The sequence below is a fragment of the Anastrepha ludens genome, chromosome X (assembly GCF_028408465.1).
Source record: "Anastrepha ludens isolate Willacy chromosome X, idAnaLude1.1, whole genome shotgun sequence".
NCBI classification, from domain to species: domain Eukaryota; kingdom Metazoa; phylum Arthropoda; class Insecta; order Diptera; family Tephritidae; genus Anastrepha; species Anastrepha ludens.
The window spans coordinates 44,544,032-44,565,106 of NC_071503.1; the positions used below are offsets into that span (position 1 = coordinate 44,544,032).

The following is a 21,075-nucleotide window of genomic DNA, read 5'->3' on the forward strand; positions in this document are numbered from 1 at the left end:
CGGGTGGGGTAGGACATCCCATTTGAGCGTTTCTAAGTATGTTTTGACCACTTGTGCGACATGTGGCCGAGCATTGTCATGTTGCAAAATAACTTTGTCGTGTCTATCGGCGTATTGCGGCCGTTTTTCTCGCAGTGCTCGGCTCAAACGCATCAATTGTCGTCGGTAGACATCCCCCGTAATCGTTTCATTCGGTTTCAGTAGCTCATAATACACAACACCCAGCTGGTCCCACCAGATACACAGCATAACCTTCAGGCCATGAATATTCTGCGCCGACGTCGATGTTGAAGCATGGCCAGGGTATCCATACGTTGCCCGACGTTTTGGATTGTCGTAATGGACCCACTTTTCATCGCCAGTCACAATTCGATGCAAAAAACCCTTTCTTTTGTGCCGTTGAAGCAGTTGTTCGCATGCCATAAAACGGCGTTCAACGTCTCTTGGCTTCAATTCATACGGCACCCAATGGCCTACCTTTCGGATCATTCCCATGGCTTTTAAACGTTTGGAAATGGTTGATTGATCAACTCCCAAAGTTTTTGCAACCTCTTCTTGCGTTTGAGCCGGATCTTGATCGAGCAATTCCTCCAATTCGGTATCCATGAACTTTGGCGGCGCACCCTCGCGTTCTTCGTCTTCCAAGCCAAAATCACCACTTTTAAAGCGTGCAAACCACTTCTGGCACGTTCGCTCAGATAGAGCATGCTCACCATAAGCTTCCACCAAGATACGATGACTTTCGGCTGCTTTTTTCTTCATATTAAAATAATGAAGAAGAATTCCCCGCAAAAACACATTATTTGGCACGAAATTCGACATTTTCAAGTGTGGTAAAAATATTGTTGTTTACGCTTCAAATAAAAAACTTATACTGACGTTTGGGCCTTACGACAGTAGCTCTCCAATGAATGTTTGGAAATGTGGATCGATGGAATAATAATCAAGTTACGCCATCTGTTGTAAAACCGTAACGAACTTATTCATAGTCCTATAATTTTGAATAAAGGCGGTTGATACCGCGATCCAAAAATAAAAACCACTGCGTTTTTACTAAATTGTATGCAAATTCGTGACAGGAAGGGTGTCATCACTGTCCTTCAAGAAATGCGATGGACGGGGCAAGGCGGGAAAAACTTAGGACCTTGCGACGTCTACTACAGCTGCCATGTAAAGGAGCGCAAATTTGGTGTTCGATTTGTTGTGGGAGAGAGACTTCGTCACCAAGTACTATCGTTCACTCCGGTGGAAGAGCGTCTCGCAATAATACGCATCAAGGCGCAATTTTACAGCATCTCGCTCATTTGCGCTCGCACCCCGATGGAAGAGAAGGACGATGGGACCAAACATTCTTTCTATGAGCGCCTGGAACGTCCCACAGACGGAAAATTCAGCTTGCACAACGAAACATCCGGTAACGGACAGAGGCTGATCGACTTCGTCGGGGACCGAAAAATGGTAGTCTACAGTACTAGATTCCAGCGTAAGAAAATACACCAAGCTAGGTGGCTATCTCCTGATCAAAAAACGCGAAACCAAATCGATCATGTTGTAATAGATGGAAGACACGCTTCTAGTGTTTTAGATGTACGTACGATCCGAGGACCCAACATCGACTCAGATCATTACCTCCAATCATTACCAAACTGCGCATTCTACCTATGCAAAGAATGTTCAACAACAAAAAGCTGCAATCAAAACAGACAGCCAGAAGATTCGCCACTCGACTCCTACTCCTACTATCAGTGAGAACTGCCAAACAATCCGGCATGCACGAGCAATGGAGCAACATTTCTCGTTCCCTACGTACCGCCGCCGAAGAAGAACTCGGATTCCGGTGAGGAATGTCATGCTGCCGCAGAAAGAAAAGATGCTGCTTATAGAGCCTCGCTGCGATCGGGAGCAACGCGAGCCGTGTGGACAACTACCGAGAGCTAAAAAAAGAAGAGAGACGTATTATCAGGCAGAAGAAAACGAGAGACCGAAATACGTGAGTGCGATGAGCTTTTAGATGCTGGCCAATAGGAACAACGCCCCAAAATTCTAGATTCCAGAAAGTTCGGCAGCTTACAAAAGGTTTTAAGACCGGAGCGTTTTCCTGTAAGAATAAAGACGGCGATCTGGTGACTGATATCCAGAGCATACTTAAATTATGGAGAGAACTCTTCTCGAGCTTGTTAAATAGTGACAGATGCGTGTGTCACAGAGAATGTGAAGATCCCGATTCCGATTGTCGACGGAAGTGTCGTTCCGCTACCCGACCGTGACGAGGTGGGAAAAGCGATAGCGCAGCTAAAGAACAACAAAGCCGCGAGCGCCAACGGACTGCCGGCTTAGCTATTCAAACCTGGCGGCGAGGAGCTAGTAGGGTGCATGCATCAGCTTCAATGCTATATATGGTCGGATGAAAGGATCCATGCCGATTGGAATTTAAGTGTGCTCTACCCAATCCATTAGAAGGGTGACCTTGCAATTTGTGTCAATTACCGCGGGTTTAGTCTGCTAAATATCGCCTACAAGGTTCTAGCGAGCGTATTGAGTGAAAGGCTGAAGCCCACCGCCCACCAACCGATTGGACCTTATCAGTGTGGCTTTAGACCTGGAAAGTCTACCATCTACCAGATATTCACAATACGACAAATCTTGGAGAACCCCCATGAAAGGGTTGCACTAAACAGTACGGAAAGGAGTTATCTGTATGCAGCGGTGTCTGAATTTGGTAACCCCACGTAAGTAATATGTCTATGCAAAATGATGTTGCTCAATACGAGCAGCGCGACGGAATTGGGAAGGAGCTCTCCGAGCCGTTTGATACTAAACGAGGGTTCAAACAGGGTGACTCGCTGTCGTGTGACTTATTTAACCTGATGTTGGAGAGGATCGTGCGAGCTGCAGATCAAATGACACAATATTTTATAAGAGCTTACAACTGTTGGTTGTTAGTTCTGCCTTCTGCAAACTGGATAAAGAGGCAAAGCGAATGGGTCTGGTGGTGAAGCAGGGCAAAACGAAGTACCTCCTGTCACCAAACAAATAGTCGGTGCACTCGATATCGGCAGCCACGTCACTGTTGACAGTTATGATTTCGAGGTTGTAAAAGACTTCTCTTATTAGGAACCAGCATTAACCCCAAGAATTAGCCCTCTGTTCCTTTATGGACATAGAGGGAGCCTTCGACAACGCAAATTACAAATCCAAAGCCAAATGCTTAATCAGAGGATTATTAAAGCCTCGTTAGGCCAAGCTGAACTTAATGTAACAACAGTAAAGGGATGTCCGCAAGGAGGAGTTCTTTCTCCACTGCTGAGGTCCCTACTAGTTGATGACTTGGTGCAGCACCTGAACAATAAGGGATTTATAACCATTGGTTATGCAGATGACATATCTGTTATAATAAAAGGCAATCATGAAAGGACACTAACAGACTTAAACCAAAATGCCTTGAATGGTGTAAAAAGGAGGGGTTGTCGATCAACCCTAACAAAACCACAATTATCCCCTTCACAAGAAAAAGACAGTTGGAGTTTCCTATATTGAAAAGTATCTAGGTTTAACCTTAGATAAAAAACTCACTTGGGAGTCACATATAAATAATTAAACAAAAAAAGCCACGAAATCTTTGTGGACAACCAAACAATTACTAGGGAGATCCTGGGGCCTCAGCCCTAGTATGACTCTCTGGATATAAACCCAAATGGTTAGACCAATCATACTGTATGGGGCACTAGTATGGTGGAGCAAATCTATTCAAAAAACAGCGCTAACCAAACTGAGGAAAGTACAGAGGCTTGCTTGCCTATGCATCACAGGGGCTATGAGAGCTACCCCAACAGCTGGCATGGAAGCACTCCTTAATCTCCCACCACTTCATATAGCAATCCAAGAGGAAGCAGCTACGCAAGCACTTATGCTACACGTGAAAGAAAATTTCAAATTAGGCAACCTCACCGGTCACCTAAGTATCCTAAATAAAGTCAAAAACAACATGGCTCAAGTTTCAGACCACAACCCAACCCTATGTTTCACAAAAGGATACACAGTTACCTTTCCTGAGAGGATCGAGTGGAAAACAAACCTAAAATGGATGAATGATGATTCGCAAAAATGGTACACTGATGGATCAAAAACACCTTAGGGTGCAGGAGCAGGAGTAGTGGGGCCCATAATCCACAAATCATTCACTCTCACCAGGGACACCACCATCTTCCAAGCGGATTTATACCCAATAATGGAAGCAGCAAACATCATACAACGTAGAAACCACAAGAGAGTAAAGATTAGAATACTCTCGTACAGCCAATCAGTTCTAAAGGCTTTAGATAGCTATACCTACAACTCAAAAACTCTCTTAGAATGGCACAGGGCACTCAATAACCTGGCATCCAGAAAAAGCAATGTCTCATTAATTTGGGTACCATTACATGAGGAATATGACGGCAACGAAAAGGCAGACTTTCAAGCCAAAATAGGGGCAGATGTACATTTCATCGGACCTAGTCCCATGTTTGGATTTAACAAAAACAGGCCAAAACAAAAATTAAAATACTGGGCCAAGGTAGGTAGGTTTGGCAGCCGCATCGCACATAGAGACAACGATGCCACTTAGACCACGGAATGGGTCCGTTGTGAGCCGCGGGGGCTGGGCTACATTTCCCTTTCCATATTGAACCATCCTGAGCTTTTGACAAAGCGTAAAAGGTTGTTGATACCTAAAGTGTATAGATTATCTATATTCGTTAAGAAGTAGGATTTTAAAAATCGGTTTCTGCTTCTGGCTAGAGCCGGGCATGTGCAAAAAAGGTGTTGAATTGTTTCCAATTCCTCCGCATTTCTGCAGCTACGACGGAAATCATGCGTGTATACGCCTAATCTCCTTGCATGATTTCCTATGAGACAATGTCCTGTGAGGGCCCCTACTAAGGTCCTGATTTGAAGTCTACTCAGTTTTATAATACTCTTGGACAGACGTAAATTTAGCCTTGGCCATGTTTGCCTAGCAATTTCGCAGGTGTTGGCGCTAATCCATCTCTGATTTGCAGAATTGATTAGTGCGTCCTTAATGAGAAGCTTACAAGTTGCGAGAGGTATCTCCATAAAATTACTTATGTCTGGCATACAGGTACCTTCCCTTGCAAGTTGGTCTGCCCTACAGTTCCCTGGTATATCTCTGTGGCCTGGGACCCAGCATATTATTATACGATATTGTTTGGCCATCTCATTGAGAGATTGGCGACAACGTAAGACACTCCTTGATGTTGTTTGGAATGCATCCAGGGCTCGTAGGGCAGCTTGGCTGTCTGATAGAATGCAGATATCCGTTGAAGATATTCTGTTTATCTTTAACCATTTTAAGGCTTCATGAATAGCGTTTATTTCCGCTTGAAAAACGCTATAGTGATCCGGTAATTTAAAGGATTCACTAATAGAAAGCTCTTCGCAAAATAACCCTGATCCTACACCGGTGTCCATTTTGGATCCGTCCGTGTAGATCTTAACGGGTGTGTTGGGTGTTGGATTTTCTTCAAGCCATTCCAGTCTAGAAGGGATTTTCATTAGGAAATTCCTTTCGAAGCAAAGAATGGGAGGGTGATAATCACAGTCACTGGGTATATCCGTGTAGGAGTCTAAAATGGTTGAATGTCCATGTGTGACAGTTCTCCATTGTGAGCTCGCTTTGAGCCTTAAAGCGGCGCAGGCCGCTGAGTATTTGCAGAAGAGATCTAGGGGTGGCAGATGTAGCATGTAGATGTCCAAAGCTATGGATGGCGTGGTTTTCATGGCGCCACATATTGCTAGTTCCGCTGATCTCTGCACCTTATTCAATAAATTAGAATAGGTTTTTTTCTGCATAGCACACCACCAGACAACATTTCCATATAGAAGAATGGGTCTGACGACAGCAGTGTAGAGCCAATGAGCAACCTTAGGTTTAATTCCCCAGGTCTTCCCTAAAGCTCTATACAGGCATAAAAAGCTAGGTTCGCTTTCCTGACCCTTTCTAAGGTGTTTGACTTCCAAGTCAGTTTCCTATCTATGTTTAGTCCCAAGTACTTGGTTTCTTCCGAAATCACAAGAGCTTCCCCTTTGAGCGTAATTGGACTTAGCTGAGGGATTATGTGTTTCTCAGTGAAAAATATGAGTTGTGTTTTGTTTGGGTTGACTCCTAGACCTCACTTTCCTGCCCACCTAGAAAGTATATCTAGAGCATTTTGTATTAGGTCTCTTAATGTAGATACAAATTTACCAGATACAGCAATAACAACATCGTCGGCGTAAGCTATCACCTTACAGCCCACCGATTCCAGTATTAACAGAAGTTTATTTACAACTGCGTTCCATAAAAACGATGAGAGGACTCCACCTTGCGGTGTACCTCTACTTACCAATCTCCTGAGCACCGATTCTCCTAGTTCCGCTTCAATGTCTCTGCTATTTAGCATTTTGCCAATGAAGCCTACCAAGCCCGGTTCTACCCTAAGATCAGTGAGTGCTGCAGTAATTGCCCCCCCTTCAACATTGTTAAAGGCCCCTTCAATATCAAGGAAAGCGGCTAAAGTAAATTCCTGTTTGTGCAGTGAACTCTCTGCCGTGTAAATAAGGTTATGTAGAGCTGTCTCTACCGATTTCCCTTTCGTGTAGGCATGTTGTGACGCAGAGATAAGATTTTTATCTATAGTTAGGCTTAAGTGAAATTCTATCAACCTCTCCAAAGTGTTCAATAGGAAGGAGGAGAGAGATATCGGTCTTAAGTCTTTTGGATGGGTATGTGAGTTTCTACCAGCTTTTGGAATGAAAACAATTTTGACTTCTCTCCACTTAAGAGGTATATGACCGTAGAGAAAGCAACCTTTGAAGATTGCTAGTAGCCCGTGTGCTAGATATCCGGCGGCCTTTTGCAGTTCCACCGGGTAAATGCCATCTGGGCCCGGTGATTTAAAAGGTTTGAAACTTCCAATCGCCCATAAGAGCCGATCCTCAGATATAGCATCTATTCTGACTTCACGACAGTGTGTTGTATCTTCCATGTCATGCCCAGTAATGTCTGGGCCAAAACTCTAATAAATCAGCATTGGAACAACGTAGAGGGTCTTAGACACTCCAAAAAGTTCTTAAGTTTCAATGCTAAAAGAGCTAACTCGGCCCTCACGTTAAACAAAAAGAGTATTCGCACTCTCACAGGCGCCTCACGGGTCACTTCACCTTCAACAAACACTTACATAAATTAGGCATAAATAACACCAGCACCTGCAGATTTTGTTGCGAAGATGAGGAGTTTAAAGAACATCTCGTCATCGAATGTCAGGGGTTGACGCATAGCACGAACAAGTTTTTAAACAAATTCATCACTCCCTCAGAAGGAGCTGGTACAATTCATAAGCATACTTAACAGTCAATAGACAGCATTGGGTACACAATAGATCAATATGGTCGCTGTGCTCAAGGCCCATACCTTAACCCTTTAGTACCATTAACCATTAACCCCGATAATAAAGTCAGCCTGGAAATCCAAAGTAGAATCTTTTTTGCCAACATGTCCTACTTTCGACTAAGTAGGCAATTGAGTAGTAAAGTCCTCTGCCAACGAATAAAACGAACACTACAAGGTTCTCATCATGCCCGTCCTAACGTATTGCGCAGAAGCGTGGACGATGACAACATTCGATGAAGCGATGCTTGGAGTGCTTAAGAGAAAGATTTTGCGCAAGATTTTTGGACCTTTGCACGTTGGCCACGGCGAATATCGCAGGCGATGGAATGATGAAGGTTATGTCGTACGAATGGGTACAAACGCTCTGGCGCTGAAAGTATTAGATGTGGTACCAGCTGTTGGTAGCAGAGGAAGACGAAGATCTCCTCTGCGTTGGAAAGATTAGGTGGAGAAGGACTTGGCTTCACTTGGTGTGTTCAATCGGCTCCGGTTAGGAGGTGAAAGAAAAGTCTAGCGCGCTTAGTTAAACTCAGCCAAAATCGCATAAGCGGTTATCAGCCAATTAAGAAGAAGAAGATGTAAATGTGTCTTCTATATGCTCGACAGCCGCAGCTAGTATACGTCAAGTGCGCACAGGAGCGTACAGTAATATGCAGAAAACAGCAACAAGTAGGTTATAAAAAATTCTGTCTCGGACACTTCGTAATTAGGGAACATTTCGAAGGCATTAACCTGGGCAGTGAACACCTTTAAAACATTTAAATCACCGGGTTCAGATGGATTATTCCCGGTCCAAATACAATATTCACTCAATTATATTATGGAGTGGCTAACGGCTATATTCAAGGCTGCTCTGAAACTTAAAAGTGTCCCATCAGTATGGAAAGAAGTAAAAGTTGTATTTATTCCTAAAGCGGGAAAAAGTTCACACACAACACCCAAGGATTTTAGGACAATTAGCTTATCCTCTTTTTTGCTAAAAACATTAGAAAGAATAACAGAATAGCATATCTCACAACATGCGTACTGTATAGGGAAATCTACTGAAACAGCACTTAACTCAGTTGTCATAGAAATCGATAAGTCAATTTATAATAAAGAATTCACACTGGTAGCCTTCTTTGATATCGAGGGCGCGTTCAACTACATCCTACCGGATACCATAATTGTTGAGGTTGAGTTCATCAAAAACATGCTCTTGAGCAGATTTGAGATCGCAACCCTAGGGACCTTAAAGATCAAGAAAAAAGTTAGTAGAGGGACACCTCAAGGCGGTGTGCTGTCCCCTCTCCTATAGGTGCTGGCATTCAACTTCTTGCTAAAGAGCCTAGGGGAGAAAGGAAAACACGTCGTAGCATATGCGGATGACGTTGCAATGGTAGTAAGAGGGAAATTTCCCAATACACTTAGAGAAGTCATCCAAGATTTACTAAACATGGTTGAAAACTGGTCAAAAGCAAATGGGCTAAGCGTCAACCCCAATAAAACTGAACTCATCCTATTTACCACGAAACATTAAATTTCAAATATAGCTCCCCCGACTCTAGGTGGAATGGCACTGTCATTTAGTGATGACCGCTACTTAGGTCTAATACTAGATAGAAAACTAAGTTGGAAGGCAAATGTCGAAGATAGAGTAAAAAGAGCGACAATAGCACTCTACTCTTGTAAACAGCTGATAGAACTAAGTTGGGGTCTTTCCCCATCTATCGTATATTGTCTTTACACAGAATACCAATCCTTACATACGGCATACTAGTATGGTGCTCGGCTTTAGAAAAGTTAGATATTAAAAGGACCATGGTATATGTACAAAGAATGGTCAGTCTTTGCATCTGCGGGGCGCTTAGGACTACATCCATAGAGGCACTAAGTATTATGTTTAACCTTTTACCAATATGTAGAGCAATTCGGTGAGCAAACAGCTGCCAAAGCAGCTCTTAGACTAAAAGAAATCGGCCTACTCAGAACGAACCAATGAGGACACTCTTAAATTTTAGAAAAATTCCCCTGCATTCCTGGCACAACGGATTTCTGTAAGACCAAGGATATCAACTTAAATAAATCCTTTGTCACAGGATTTCCATCCAAAGAGGAGTGGGATAACGGGCTTATTGTTAAGAAAAATGATATAAACATCTACACAGATGGGTCAAAACTAGACAACAAAGTAGGTGGAGGTCATTTCGCCTACCTGATCATTCCAGTGTATTTCAGGCGGAAGTCATAAAAGAGGGACTTACGGTAATAAAAACGAGAGTATTGTCCACAAATGAAGTCTTCATTTTCTCGGACAGTCAATCGGCAATAAAAGCGCTTGAATCTAAAACACACTCGTCAAAAAAAGTTTTAGAATGTTTTAAACTTCAAAATGACGTATCTAAATGCTACAAAGTGCACCTTATATGGGTGCCAGGCCACAAGAATATAGCAGGAAACTGCAAGCCGGATGAACTTGCTCGAACCGGTACAATGCTCGATCTCCAACCGGATAAGACAGTAATACCTATGGCTATAGCCACTTGTAAATTACTTATAGACAGGGAAGCCATCAAAAAGGTAAATACAAGCTGGCAAAACCTCACAACATGCGAACTAAGCAGACAGACATGGCCGAACTGGAAGAGCGGTCGATCGAAAATCTTGTTAAAATTTAACAGAGAAGCTATAAGAAAAATGATAGGGGTATTAACTGGTCATTGTTTAGTAGGTAGCCGCGCTAGAAAGTTAGGACTCCCGTACCTCGATTTCTGTAGAAGCTGTCTCAATACAAAAGAAGAGGAAACAGTCAGATACCTTTTATGTGAGTGTGAAAGCTTTGCTTTGAGAAGGCTGCGCACTCTCGATACAGCATTTTTAACCGATGTAGCGGACATAGCCCATCTAAAAATAACGAAGCTCTGCTCGTTCATTAAAGTTACCGGATGGTTTGAAAAGGAACACGTAGGGTAAGGATAAGCTCCAGTGGTATCACAGTGGACCTGCGAAAGGTCCAAGTGTGTCTTTACGACAACCACCCAACCTACCTCGAAGGCATTATTTTTTGTTTTCTGATAGTACGTACATATATATTAAATTTATATATTCGTTTACGTATGGGGTTTTCCAATTGATAAAAAGTGCACAAGAACATATGTAAAAATATAGCTGCAAAATTAGAAACTTACACTGCAACAGGAGTGCGACTTATTTGGATGTTACTACATATACATTCAGCCTTCGGAGCCCAAAGTTGTTTAAGTAAATTATGAAGCAATTTTGTTGAGTTTTCATAACACAGGCCGACAAAATTTAACCAACATTCAGACCCAGGAACCGGACTATATATTTCCGAAGGTTTATGATGCGCTGAATCCAAATCAGGCCTCAGAATTGCTCTATCAGCTCTGTTTTTCGAGATATTCTAACCTAAAAGTGCAAAAAACACCGTTTTGCCCATATTTGAGGTTATGTAGCCTTGCAGATGTTTTCTTTCACCAAATTAAAGGATGGCATCTTTAAACACAAGTCTTCTTTTTTCAAATGGCGTTGAGTTTGCTCAAATATCATTTTTTTTTCGCGGAGATATCGCATTTTGAAATTTTCATGATTCTAAATTTTCCTACACCTGAAAATCGATTGAGATAACATAGACATGATATAGTCGATTACTAATTTTCTTGAATTGAGTCTTTTTTTCTTAAAATTTTGTCTCACACCATAAGTGTGCTGACTCACCACGCCCCTACACTATCTAACCTTTGGGTACCGAGTCACACACAGCCCTAACCCCTAGAAACCACCCCTATCATACCGCAAGCAGGCTAGCCCACTTAACCCTGGGGACAGCGTTTACTCGCATATTTTTTTTAAAATAAGTCTTATTTATCTAGATATCTCACAACACAAGTGGGCTAACCAACTTAACTGTTAATCCATCAACTCCCGTATCCCCTAACCCCTAGAAACCACCCCTACCACACCACAAGCAGTCTAACCCACCTCATATTTTTCTTGAAATAAGTCTTATTTTTCTTGATATCTCGTACTACAAGTGGGCTAATTTACTTAACTTCTAACCCACCAATCCCCATAAACCCCCTAACACTTAGAAACCACCCCTATTAGGAGTTAAGTGGTTAAGCCTACTTGTGTTATGAGATATCTAGATAAATAAGACTTATTTTTAAAAAAATATGCGAGTAAACGCTGTCCCCAGGGTTAAGTGGGTTAGCCTGCTTGCGGTATGATAGATGTGGTTTCTAGGGGTTAGGGCTGTGTGTGACTCGGTACCCAAAGGTTAGATAGTGTAGTGGTGTGGGGAGTTAGCACACTTATGGTGTGAGACAAAATTTTAAGAAAAATAAGACTCAATTCAAGAAAATTAGTAATCGACTATATCATGTCTATGTTATCTTAATCGATTTTCAGGTGTAGGAAAATTTAGAAACATGAAAATTTCAAAATGCGATATCTCAGCGAAAAAGAATGATATTTGAGCAAACTCAACGCCATTTGAAAAAAGAAGACTTGATAAAGATGCCATCCTTTAATTTTGGTAAAAGAAAACATCTGCAAGGCTATATAACCTCAAATATGGGCAAAAACGGTGTGTTTTGCACTTTTAGGTTGGGATATATCGAAAACCAGAGCTGATAGAGCAATTTTGAGGCCAGATTTCGATTCATCGAATCAAAATCCTTCGAAAATATATAGCCCGGTTTCTGGGTCTGAGATGCTGTCGGCCTGTGTAATTCATAATTTTTGGCACAATGCTGTGCTTATGAATGTGCGCTGGATTCCTTGAGAATTTTTAGGGTATCGTAATATTTTTTCTGGATCAAATGCACGAATTACATCATTGGCACATAACACAAATACACCGAACTTGAATGCACCAATGACCAACCCTCTAAAAATTAACTTTTGCAAATACATATGTAAAAAATCTTAAGAATATCTAGCATTTATTTTATTACGTTAAATTTTGTTTATTAGTTATTGCGTAAACAATATTGAACACTTATCGGATATAGCTTGTTACATACATATGCACTTCACATTGACTCATCAAACATTAAACAGTTTATTGCTTTCGTGAAATGTGACATGCACTTGAATTCAACAAAAACAACACAACTATTAACTTTCGTTTTAAAAAAAAATTCGAACTAACATAAAAACACGGCGCGATACGGGTCTTCTCATTTCGCCTCTATTTTCACCCGCCACTCTCAGAATGGACCTAATTTTTGCTAACCTGAATTTGTTGCACAGTGTAACCGCAACAAGAAAAATAGCTTCTTTTCATAGTTTATTTTGTTTATTTTTACTAAAAATTCATTTCCCGAACATGAAACTGAATGTAAAAAAGTCAAATAACACTGTGGAACAAATTAAGGTTAGCAAAAATTAGGTCCATTCTGAGAGTGGCGGGTGAAAATAGAGGCGAAATTAGAAGACCCGTATCGCGCCGTTTTTTTATGTTAGTTCGAATTTTTTTTAATCGGCCTTCGAAGTTTGCAGTCAAATGCCGATTTTCAGTATATTGTTTCATAAGTACCACAAAAATTTTCGAAATCAATTTTTTAAAAAATTGTAATTGTTGCACAGGTCTCTAACAATAATTTGGCTTTTACAGATTGAAAAAATATCAATTAGTCGACGAGTTATAGCCAAAAAACCATATAAACAATTTTGCTCCGATTTCGAACTTCGAAGGCCGATTAAAAAAAAATTCGAACTAACATAAAAAAACGGCGCGATACGGGTCTTCTAATTTCACCTCTATTTTCACCCGCCTCTCTCAGAATGGACCTAATTTTTGCTAACCTGAATTTGTTCCACAGTGTTGTTGTAGATTACCGGAAGCTAAATGAAATTACTATTAATTATAAATTTCAAATTCCCAATATGAAAGGAATTCTTGATAAATTAGGCAAAGCCCAACCGTTCTCTTCTATTGATCCTGTCAAAGGTTTTCATCAAATTGTGTTAGATGAAAATGACAGAGAAAAATCCGCATTTTCTACAAGCTATTACGAAGTTATAAGAGTGTCATTTGGGCTAAAAAAGCTCCTTCGACTCTTCAGCGACTTGTGAATTCAGTGCTTCATCAATATATGCATAAATGAAATTTAGACGACATCTTTATATTCAGTACTTCTTTATCAGAACATATACAAGTGTGTTTATATGTATATCTTCTTCTTCTTAATTGGCGCGATAACCGCTTACGCGATTTTGGCCGAGCTTAACAAAGCGCGCCAGTCGTTTCTTTCTCGTGCTAACCGGCGCCAGTTGGACACACCAAGTGAAGCCAAGTCCTTCTCCACCTGATCTTTCCAACGCAGAGGAGGCCGCCCTCTTCCTCTGCTACCACCAGCTGGTACCGCATCGAATACTTTTAGAGCCGGAGCGTTTGCATCCATTCGGACGACATGACCCAGCCAACGTAGCCGCTGGATCTTTATTCGCTGCCCTATGTCTATGTCGTCGTAAAGCTCATAAGCTCATCGTTCCATCGTCTGCGATATTCGCCGTTGCCAACGTGCAAAGGTCCAAAAATCTTACGCAGAATCTTTCTCTCGAACACTCCAAGCGTCGCTTCAACGGATGAGAGTCTTGTAGAGTGTTAGTTTTGTTCGTCGAGAGAGGACTTTACTGCTCAGTTGCCTACTTAGTCCAAAGTAGCACTTGTTGGCAAGAGAGATTCTACGTTGGATTTCAAGGCTGACATTGTTATCGGTGTTAATGCTGGTTCCTAAATACACGAAGTCTTTTACAACCTCGAAATTATAACTGTCAACAGTGACATGGGTGCCGATACGCGAGTGCGCCGACTGTTTGTTTGAAGACAGGAGGTACTTCGTTTTGTCCTCGTTCACCACCAGACCCATTCGCTTTGCCTCTTTATCCAGTTTGAAGAAGACAGAACTAACACCGCGGTTGTTAAGGCCGATGATGTCAATATCATCGGCATACGCCAACAATTGTACGCTCTTATAAAAAATTGTGCCAGAGCGATTAAGTTCTGCGGCTCGTACGATGCTCTCCAACATCAGGTTAAAGAAGTCACACGACAGCGAGTCGCCCTGTCTGAAACCTCGTTTGGTATGAAATGGCTCAGAGAGGGCGTTCCCAGTTATGACGGCGCTGTTGGTGTTGAGCAACGTCATCTTACATAGCCGTATTAGTTTTGCGGGGATACCAAATTCAGACATCGCGGCATACAGGGAACTCCTTTCCGTACTGTCGAATGCAGCTTTGAAGTCGACGAAAAGATGGTGTGTGTCGATTCTCCGTGGTCTTCTGGGTCTTTTCCAAGATTTGGCGTATTGTAAATATTTGGTCGATGGTAGACTTTCCAGGTCTGAAGCCACACTGATAAGGTCCAATCAGTTGGTTGACGGTGGGCTTCAGCCTTTCACACAATACGCTCGCTAGAACCTTATAGGTGATATTTAGAAGACTAATCCCGCGGTAATTGGCACAAATTGCAGGATCGCCCTTCTTATGGATTAGGCAGGGCACGCTTAAATTCCAATCGGCAGGCATGCATTCATCCGACCATATTTTGCATAGGAGCTGATGCATGCACCTTACCAGCTCCTCGCCGCCATGTTTGAATAGCTCAGCCGGCAGTCCGTCGGCGCCCGCGGCTTTGTTGCTCTTTAGCCGTGATATTGCTATTCTCACCTCGTCATGGTCGGGTAACGGAACGATAATTCCGTCGTCAACGATTGGGGTATCGGGATCTTCACATTCTCTCTGATATGCGCAGCTGTCACTGTTTAACAGGTTCGAGAAGTGTTCCCTCCATAATTCAAGGTTGCTCTGTACGTCAGTCTTTGTTCTTACAGGAAAACGCCCCGGTCTTAAAACCTTCTGTAAGCCGCCGAACTTTCTGGTAGAATTTTCGGGCGTTGTTCCTATTGGCCAGCATCTCAAGCTCCTCGCACTCACGTATTTCGGCCTCTCGTTTCTTCTTTCGGATAATACGTCTCTCTTCCTTTTTCAGTTCTCTGTAGCGATCCCACATGGCTCGCGTTGCGCCCGATCGCAGCGTATCTCTATAGGCGGCATCTTTTCTTTCGGCGGCAGCATGACACTCCTCGTCGGACGAATTGTTTTTTCGGGCTCGCCGGAATCCGATTTCTTCTTCGGCGGCGGTACGTAGGGAACGAGAAATGTTGCTCCATTGCTCGCGCATGCCGGTTTGTTGGGCAGTGCTCTCCGAGAGCAGGAGTGAGAGTCAAGTGGCGAATCTTCTGGCTGTCTGTTGTGATTGCAGCTTTTCGATGTCGAACATTCTTTGCGTAGGTAGATGTACGTTTTTTGCTGCACAGAGGCGGGTGCGCAGTTTGGCTGCAACAAGGTAATGATCCGAGTCGATGTTGGGCCCTCGGATCGTACGTACATCTAATACACTAGAAGCGTGTCTTCCATCTATCACAACATGATCGATCTGGTTTTGCGTTTTTCGATCAGGAGACAGCCAGGTAGCTTGGTGTATCTTTTTATGCTGGAATCTGGTGCTGCAGACTACCATGTTTCGGGCCCCGGCGAAGTCGATCAGCCTCTGTCCGTTACCGGATGTTTCGTTGTGTAGGCTGAATTTTCCGACTGTGGGATCAAAAATTTCCTCCTTGCCCACCCTGGCGTTGAAGTCGCCAAGCACGATTTTTATGTCGTGGCGGGGGCAGCGCTCATAGGAACGTTCCAAGCGCTCATAGAAGGAATCCTTGGCCGCATCGTCCTTCTCTTCCGTCGCGGCGCGGGCGCAAATTAGCGAGATGTTAAAAAATCGCGCTTTGATGCGGATTATTGCGAGACGCTCGTCCACCGGAGTGAACGACAGTACTTGGTGACGAAGTCTCTCTCCCACAACAAATCCGACACCGAATTTGCGCTCCTTTACATGGCAGCTGTTTTAGACGTCGCAAGGTCCTATGGTTTTCTTACCTTGCCCCGTCCATCGCATCTCTTGGATGGCAGTGATGTCAGCCTTTACTCTCACGAGGACATCAACCAGCCGGGCAGAGGCACTTTCCCCATTAAGGGACCGGACATTCCAGGTGCATGCCCTCATATCATATTCCTTATTTCGTTTGCAGGGGTCGTCATCAGTAAAGGCAGTTCTCATCCGAGGCTTTGTACTTCTTTTCATTAGGGGGGATTTTTAAGTGGCGGGTCCCAAACCCAGCGCACAACCAGCTATCCTGGAATGCTTCGCCTTCTCACGTTAGCTCACTCCCGAACGGGTGTTCGGAAGCTACCCAGAGGATACGTGGGCTAATCCCGGACGTTGTGAGCTGCTTGAACCATATGCAGAAGAATCGTCCTGGCCACTCCCAAGTGAATGGCGATCAGTAACTTTCCCCACTTGCGTGGACTTCTACACAAGGAACCATCCTCCTGATACATATACATATACATATACATATATATAAATTTCAAACTTTGAAAAAAGCAGGATTAAAAATTGAAATTGGTAAATGTAGCTTCTTAAAGAAGAAAACTGAATTATATACATACACTTACACCGACAGGTGTTAAGCCAAATCCAGCTAAGGTCGAAATAATTAAAAAAATTAAAACTTCCGGCAACACAAAAGCAGATGAGTTCCTTTTTAACACACTTTTATTAGGACGGATTGTGTGTATGTATGTAACGGAATCTTTGAGCTTAATTTTCACTGACTTCTAAAAATCTGATCGACTTGAAATTTTGCACACCTATCAAGGACCGATGACAATGCAATAATTTGATAAAAGTTTTCCATTATCCTTATTAGGATTGCCAGGATTAATATTTTCTTGTTTTTACTGTGGGCAAAAAGTAAGGTGAATTTGGTTGTAAAATGAAAAATCTTTATTTATTCTTGTAAATCAGTTTCTCAGGCTCCCTCCACGAAATAAGTTCTTAATCCCGATTACTTCTTTATCACGGCCGATAACTGCATAGCTTTAGACTCACAGTCGATAAGAAAGGCATTAAATATAACAGGAATATATCGAATCATTTATTCACTGACTGCAATGATAACAATAATTTTCATTCATAATAAAAAAAAATAGTTTAAAGAAACTAAAAAATTCGCTTTTTTGCTAATCGAACTAAAAAGTAGAAAATAAAAAATAGTTTAAAAAAACTATTGTAAAAAACAAGCTTTTATTGCTAATCGAACTAAAAAGTAGAAAATAAATTTTAATGACAAAGAGACCTATAATGAAGTAATAGCAAATCGAACGATCAGTCATAGTCAACTACCTCAGAACAGAATTATAACAAAAATTAAGATACAAATAGAATAATTAACACACTTTTATTAGCTCGGGTTGAATGTATGTAACGGAATCTTTGAGCTTAATTTTCACTGGCTTCTAAAAATCTGATCGACTCGGAACACACAACATAGATGACTAGATGGGAAACTCTTTTTCTCGAGAGAGCGCTGAAAAATGTGCATTTTTTATAACATTCCCCAATATTGCCCCACCGGTAGAAACATGAATTGGGTATTTTTTTAAACGAAAATTGGGAATTTTTAGTTTCCACACCACCATTGAGGTTAGTATTTAGTGTGCGGTTGTGTAGTAGTATATTACTCGTAAACACCTACATATACTAAAAATAAAAAATAGTTAAAAAAAAACTAAAAAACACGCTTTTTTGCTAATCGAACTAAAAAGTAGAAAATGAGAAATGTAATTTGAGAGAGCAAACGTAACATAATAAATCTATGTTCATTTATTAAAAAGCTCACTAAAATCTCAGGTTCATAGTTATAGCCTCCACTGTATTCGAAATATAAAAAAAAAACTATGAATAAGACTATGAATAAGTTCGTGCGGTTTTTTTTCGAAATTTGAAACTTTATTGACGTAAAATGGTTACAAATTTAATATTCAAAATATTGTCCATCGCTTACTACTACTTTTTCCCATCTTTCTGGCAATTCACGGATTCCCTTTGTGAAAAATTCGGTCGGTTTTGCCGCAATCCACGAATCGATCCATTTTTTGACTTCATCGTAATTACGGAAGTGCTGGTCAGCCAGGCCATGTTGCATCGATCGGAAGAGATAGTAATCGGATGGCGCAAGGTCTGGACTATACGGCGGGTGGGGTAGGACATCCCATTTGAGCGTTTCTAAGTATGTTTTGACCACTTGTGCAACATGTGGCCGAGCATTGTCATGTTGCAAAATAACTTTGTCGTGTCTATCGGCGTATTGCGGCCGTTTTTCTCGCAGTGCTCGGCTCAAACGCATCAATTGTCGTCGGTAGACATCCCCCGTAATCGTTTCATTCGGTTTCAGTAGCTCATAATACACAACAGCCAGCTGGTCCCACCAGATACACAGCATAACCTTCAGGCCATGAATATTCTGCGCCGACGTCGATGTTGAAGCATGGCCAGGGTATCCATACGTTGCCCGACGTTTTGGATTGTCGTAATGGACCCACTTTTCATCGCCAGTCACAATTCGATGCAAAAAACCCTTTCTTTTGTGCCGTTGAAGCAGTTGTTCGCATGCCATAAAACGGCGTTCAACGTCTCTTGGCTTCAATTCATACGGCACCCAATGGCCTACCTTTCGGATCATTCCCATGGCTTTTAAACGTTTGGAAATGGTTGATTGATCAACTCCCAAAGTTTTTGCAACCTCTTCTTGCGTTTGAGCCGGATCTTGATCGAGCAATTCCTCCAATTCGGTATCCATGAACTTTGGCGGCGCACCCTCGCGTTCTTCGTCTTCCAAGCCAAAATCACCACTTTTAAAGCGTGCAAACCACTTCTGGCACGTTCGCTCAGATAGAGCATGCTCACCATAAACTTCCACCAAGATACGATGACTTTCGGCTGCTTTTTTCTTCATATTAAAATAATGAAGAAGAATTCCCCGCAAAAACACATTATTTGGCACGAAATTCGACATTTTCAAGTGTGGTAAAAATATTGTTGTTTACGCTTCAAATAAAAAACTTATACTGACGTTTGTGCCTTACGACAGTAGCTCTCCAATGAATGTTTGGAAATGTGGATCGATGGAATAATAATCAAGTTACGCCATCTGCTGTAAAACCGTAACGAACTTATTCATAGTCCTATTATATAATAAGAATATGAGCATACATACAGAAGTATTTTTTCACACTTCCTTTATTCAATCTTTACTGCTCTATGAGCAATTGCAATTAATTATTAAAAATACCGATGAACCATTTTTCCAAGAATTGCAAATTGAATATTGTAAATGTTCTCAAGTAATTATAATTTTGTTGTAAACAAAATTAATAAAAGACTAACGAATTATTAAGCAATTATTAAAAAGACCAATGAACCATTTTTCTTAAGAATTGTAAACTAAATTTCCAAAGAACCAATATATGTATTGTAAAGTAATCAAATATTTATTGTTAACAAAATAAATTAAGTATAAATAAGAAAGTTTAAAGAAATAAAGTTCAGTTATCAGTTATCAGTGATGAACTCAACCAAACTAAAACCCAAGTGTTTTTTTATAAACAATCAGGTAAAAACCTGTTTTTCTTCACCACACCGCATCCATGAATCAATACCTTAATGCTAGTGGATATTCAGTGTTGAATATCAAATATGCATCCAATATTTCATAGAGGTCAAGAAAAAGTGTTTCAGTCTAGAGTTTTAGTCCAGTTTTTACGTCATTGTAGTAAAGTGTTGTGGCCGTCCTAGTCGGGTGTATTTGTGCGTGACTAAAAATGTTGTCACCTTTCTCGCAAAATAGGAGTGAGATTATGTTTATAGGCAAGAATAATAGAGTAGAAGATTGCACCTTCCGAGTTCGCCGTGTCGTAAGAGTCCATCAATAAACAAGCAAAAGGAAGGCGCATTACTTGTTTGGGAAGAAGAAGAGTAGGCGAAAGCAATGGAAACAACCAAACATAAGACATTATACGCTGACACACATACTTTCTAGCCACGGCGTTCTCCGCATAAAAACGCCAAAAAATGCATTTGGAGGCTTTACATTCATTTGTGCTTTAACAATTTAACACGCGGCACTTCGTTTGCATTAGTTTGTTTAGTTTTAATCTCACAAATCACAATATTACCAATCCATTAACTGAAGTTTCACAAAAATCCAATTTCGCCTACTTTTGTTTGTTTTGCATTGCAAAGAGAGTCAGAGTAAAGTAACTGTTTTTTAATAGCGATACCTTCAGTACTCAATTCGCCTTGGTGTGTGTGAACTTTCATTCAGATAGGGACCAATATTCGCACTATAAGCACAACCTTCTGAAATATCTCGATGCCAAAAGGGTGATAATATGTGCTGAAGAGTCCTCTGGTTGTTAATGAAAATTCGATCAAGTTCAGTTGTTTAAGAAAATATCCCGGGCAAGACACCTAATTCTCTTTGTATACGATAGATGCGTTCCCAAAAAAATTCATAAAATAATAAAAAACATGCAAAACTAAACTATTTTTGTAAAAAAATCGTTTTCTCTTTAACTCGTTTCCTTAGGTTTCAGCAGCGCGCGAATAGCCACATGGCCGTAAATAATTATTATTATAATCGTTGTTTACGGAATCACGGATAGACTCTTCAATTTTTATTAGTTTTTTATATAGATAAATTGCCAACACATGCATACATGAAAGCAGTTTTCATAAC

At 41.3% G+C, this 21,075-nt stretch overlaps 1 protein-coding gene across 1 annotated transcript in view; it reads left to right on the forward strand.

The window, feature by feature from the left end:
- Positions 1-21,075, forward strand: part of LOC128870454 (protein pangolin, isoforms A/H/I/S-like) — a 191,099-nt gene that overhangs the window by 98,983 nt on the left and 71,041 nt on the right. The gene's annotated exons all lie outside the window — the stretch shown is intronic.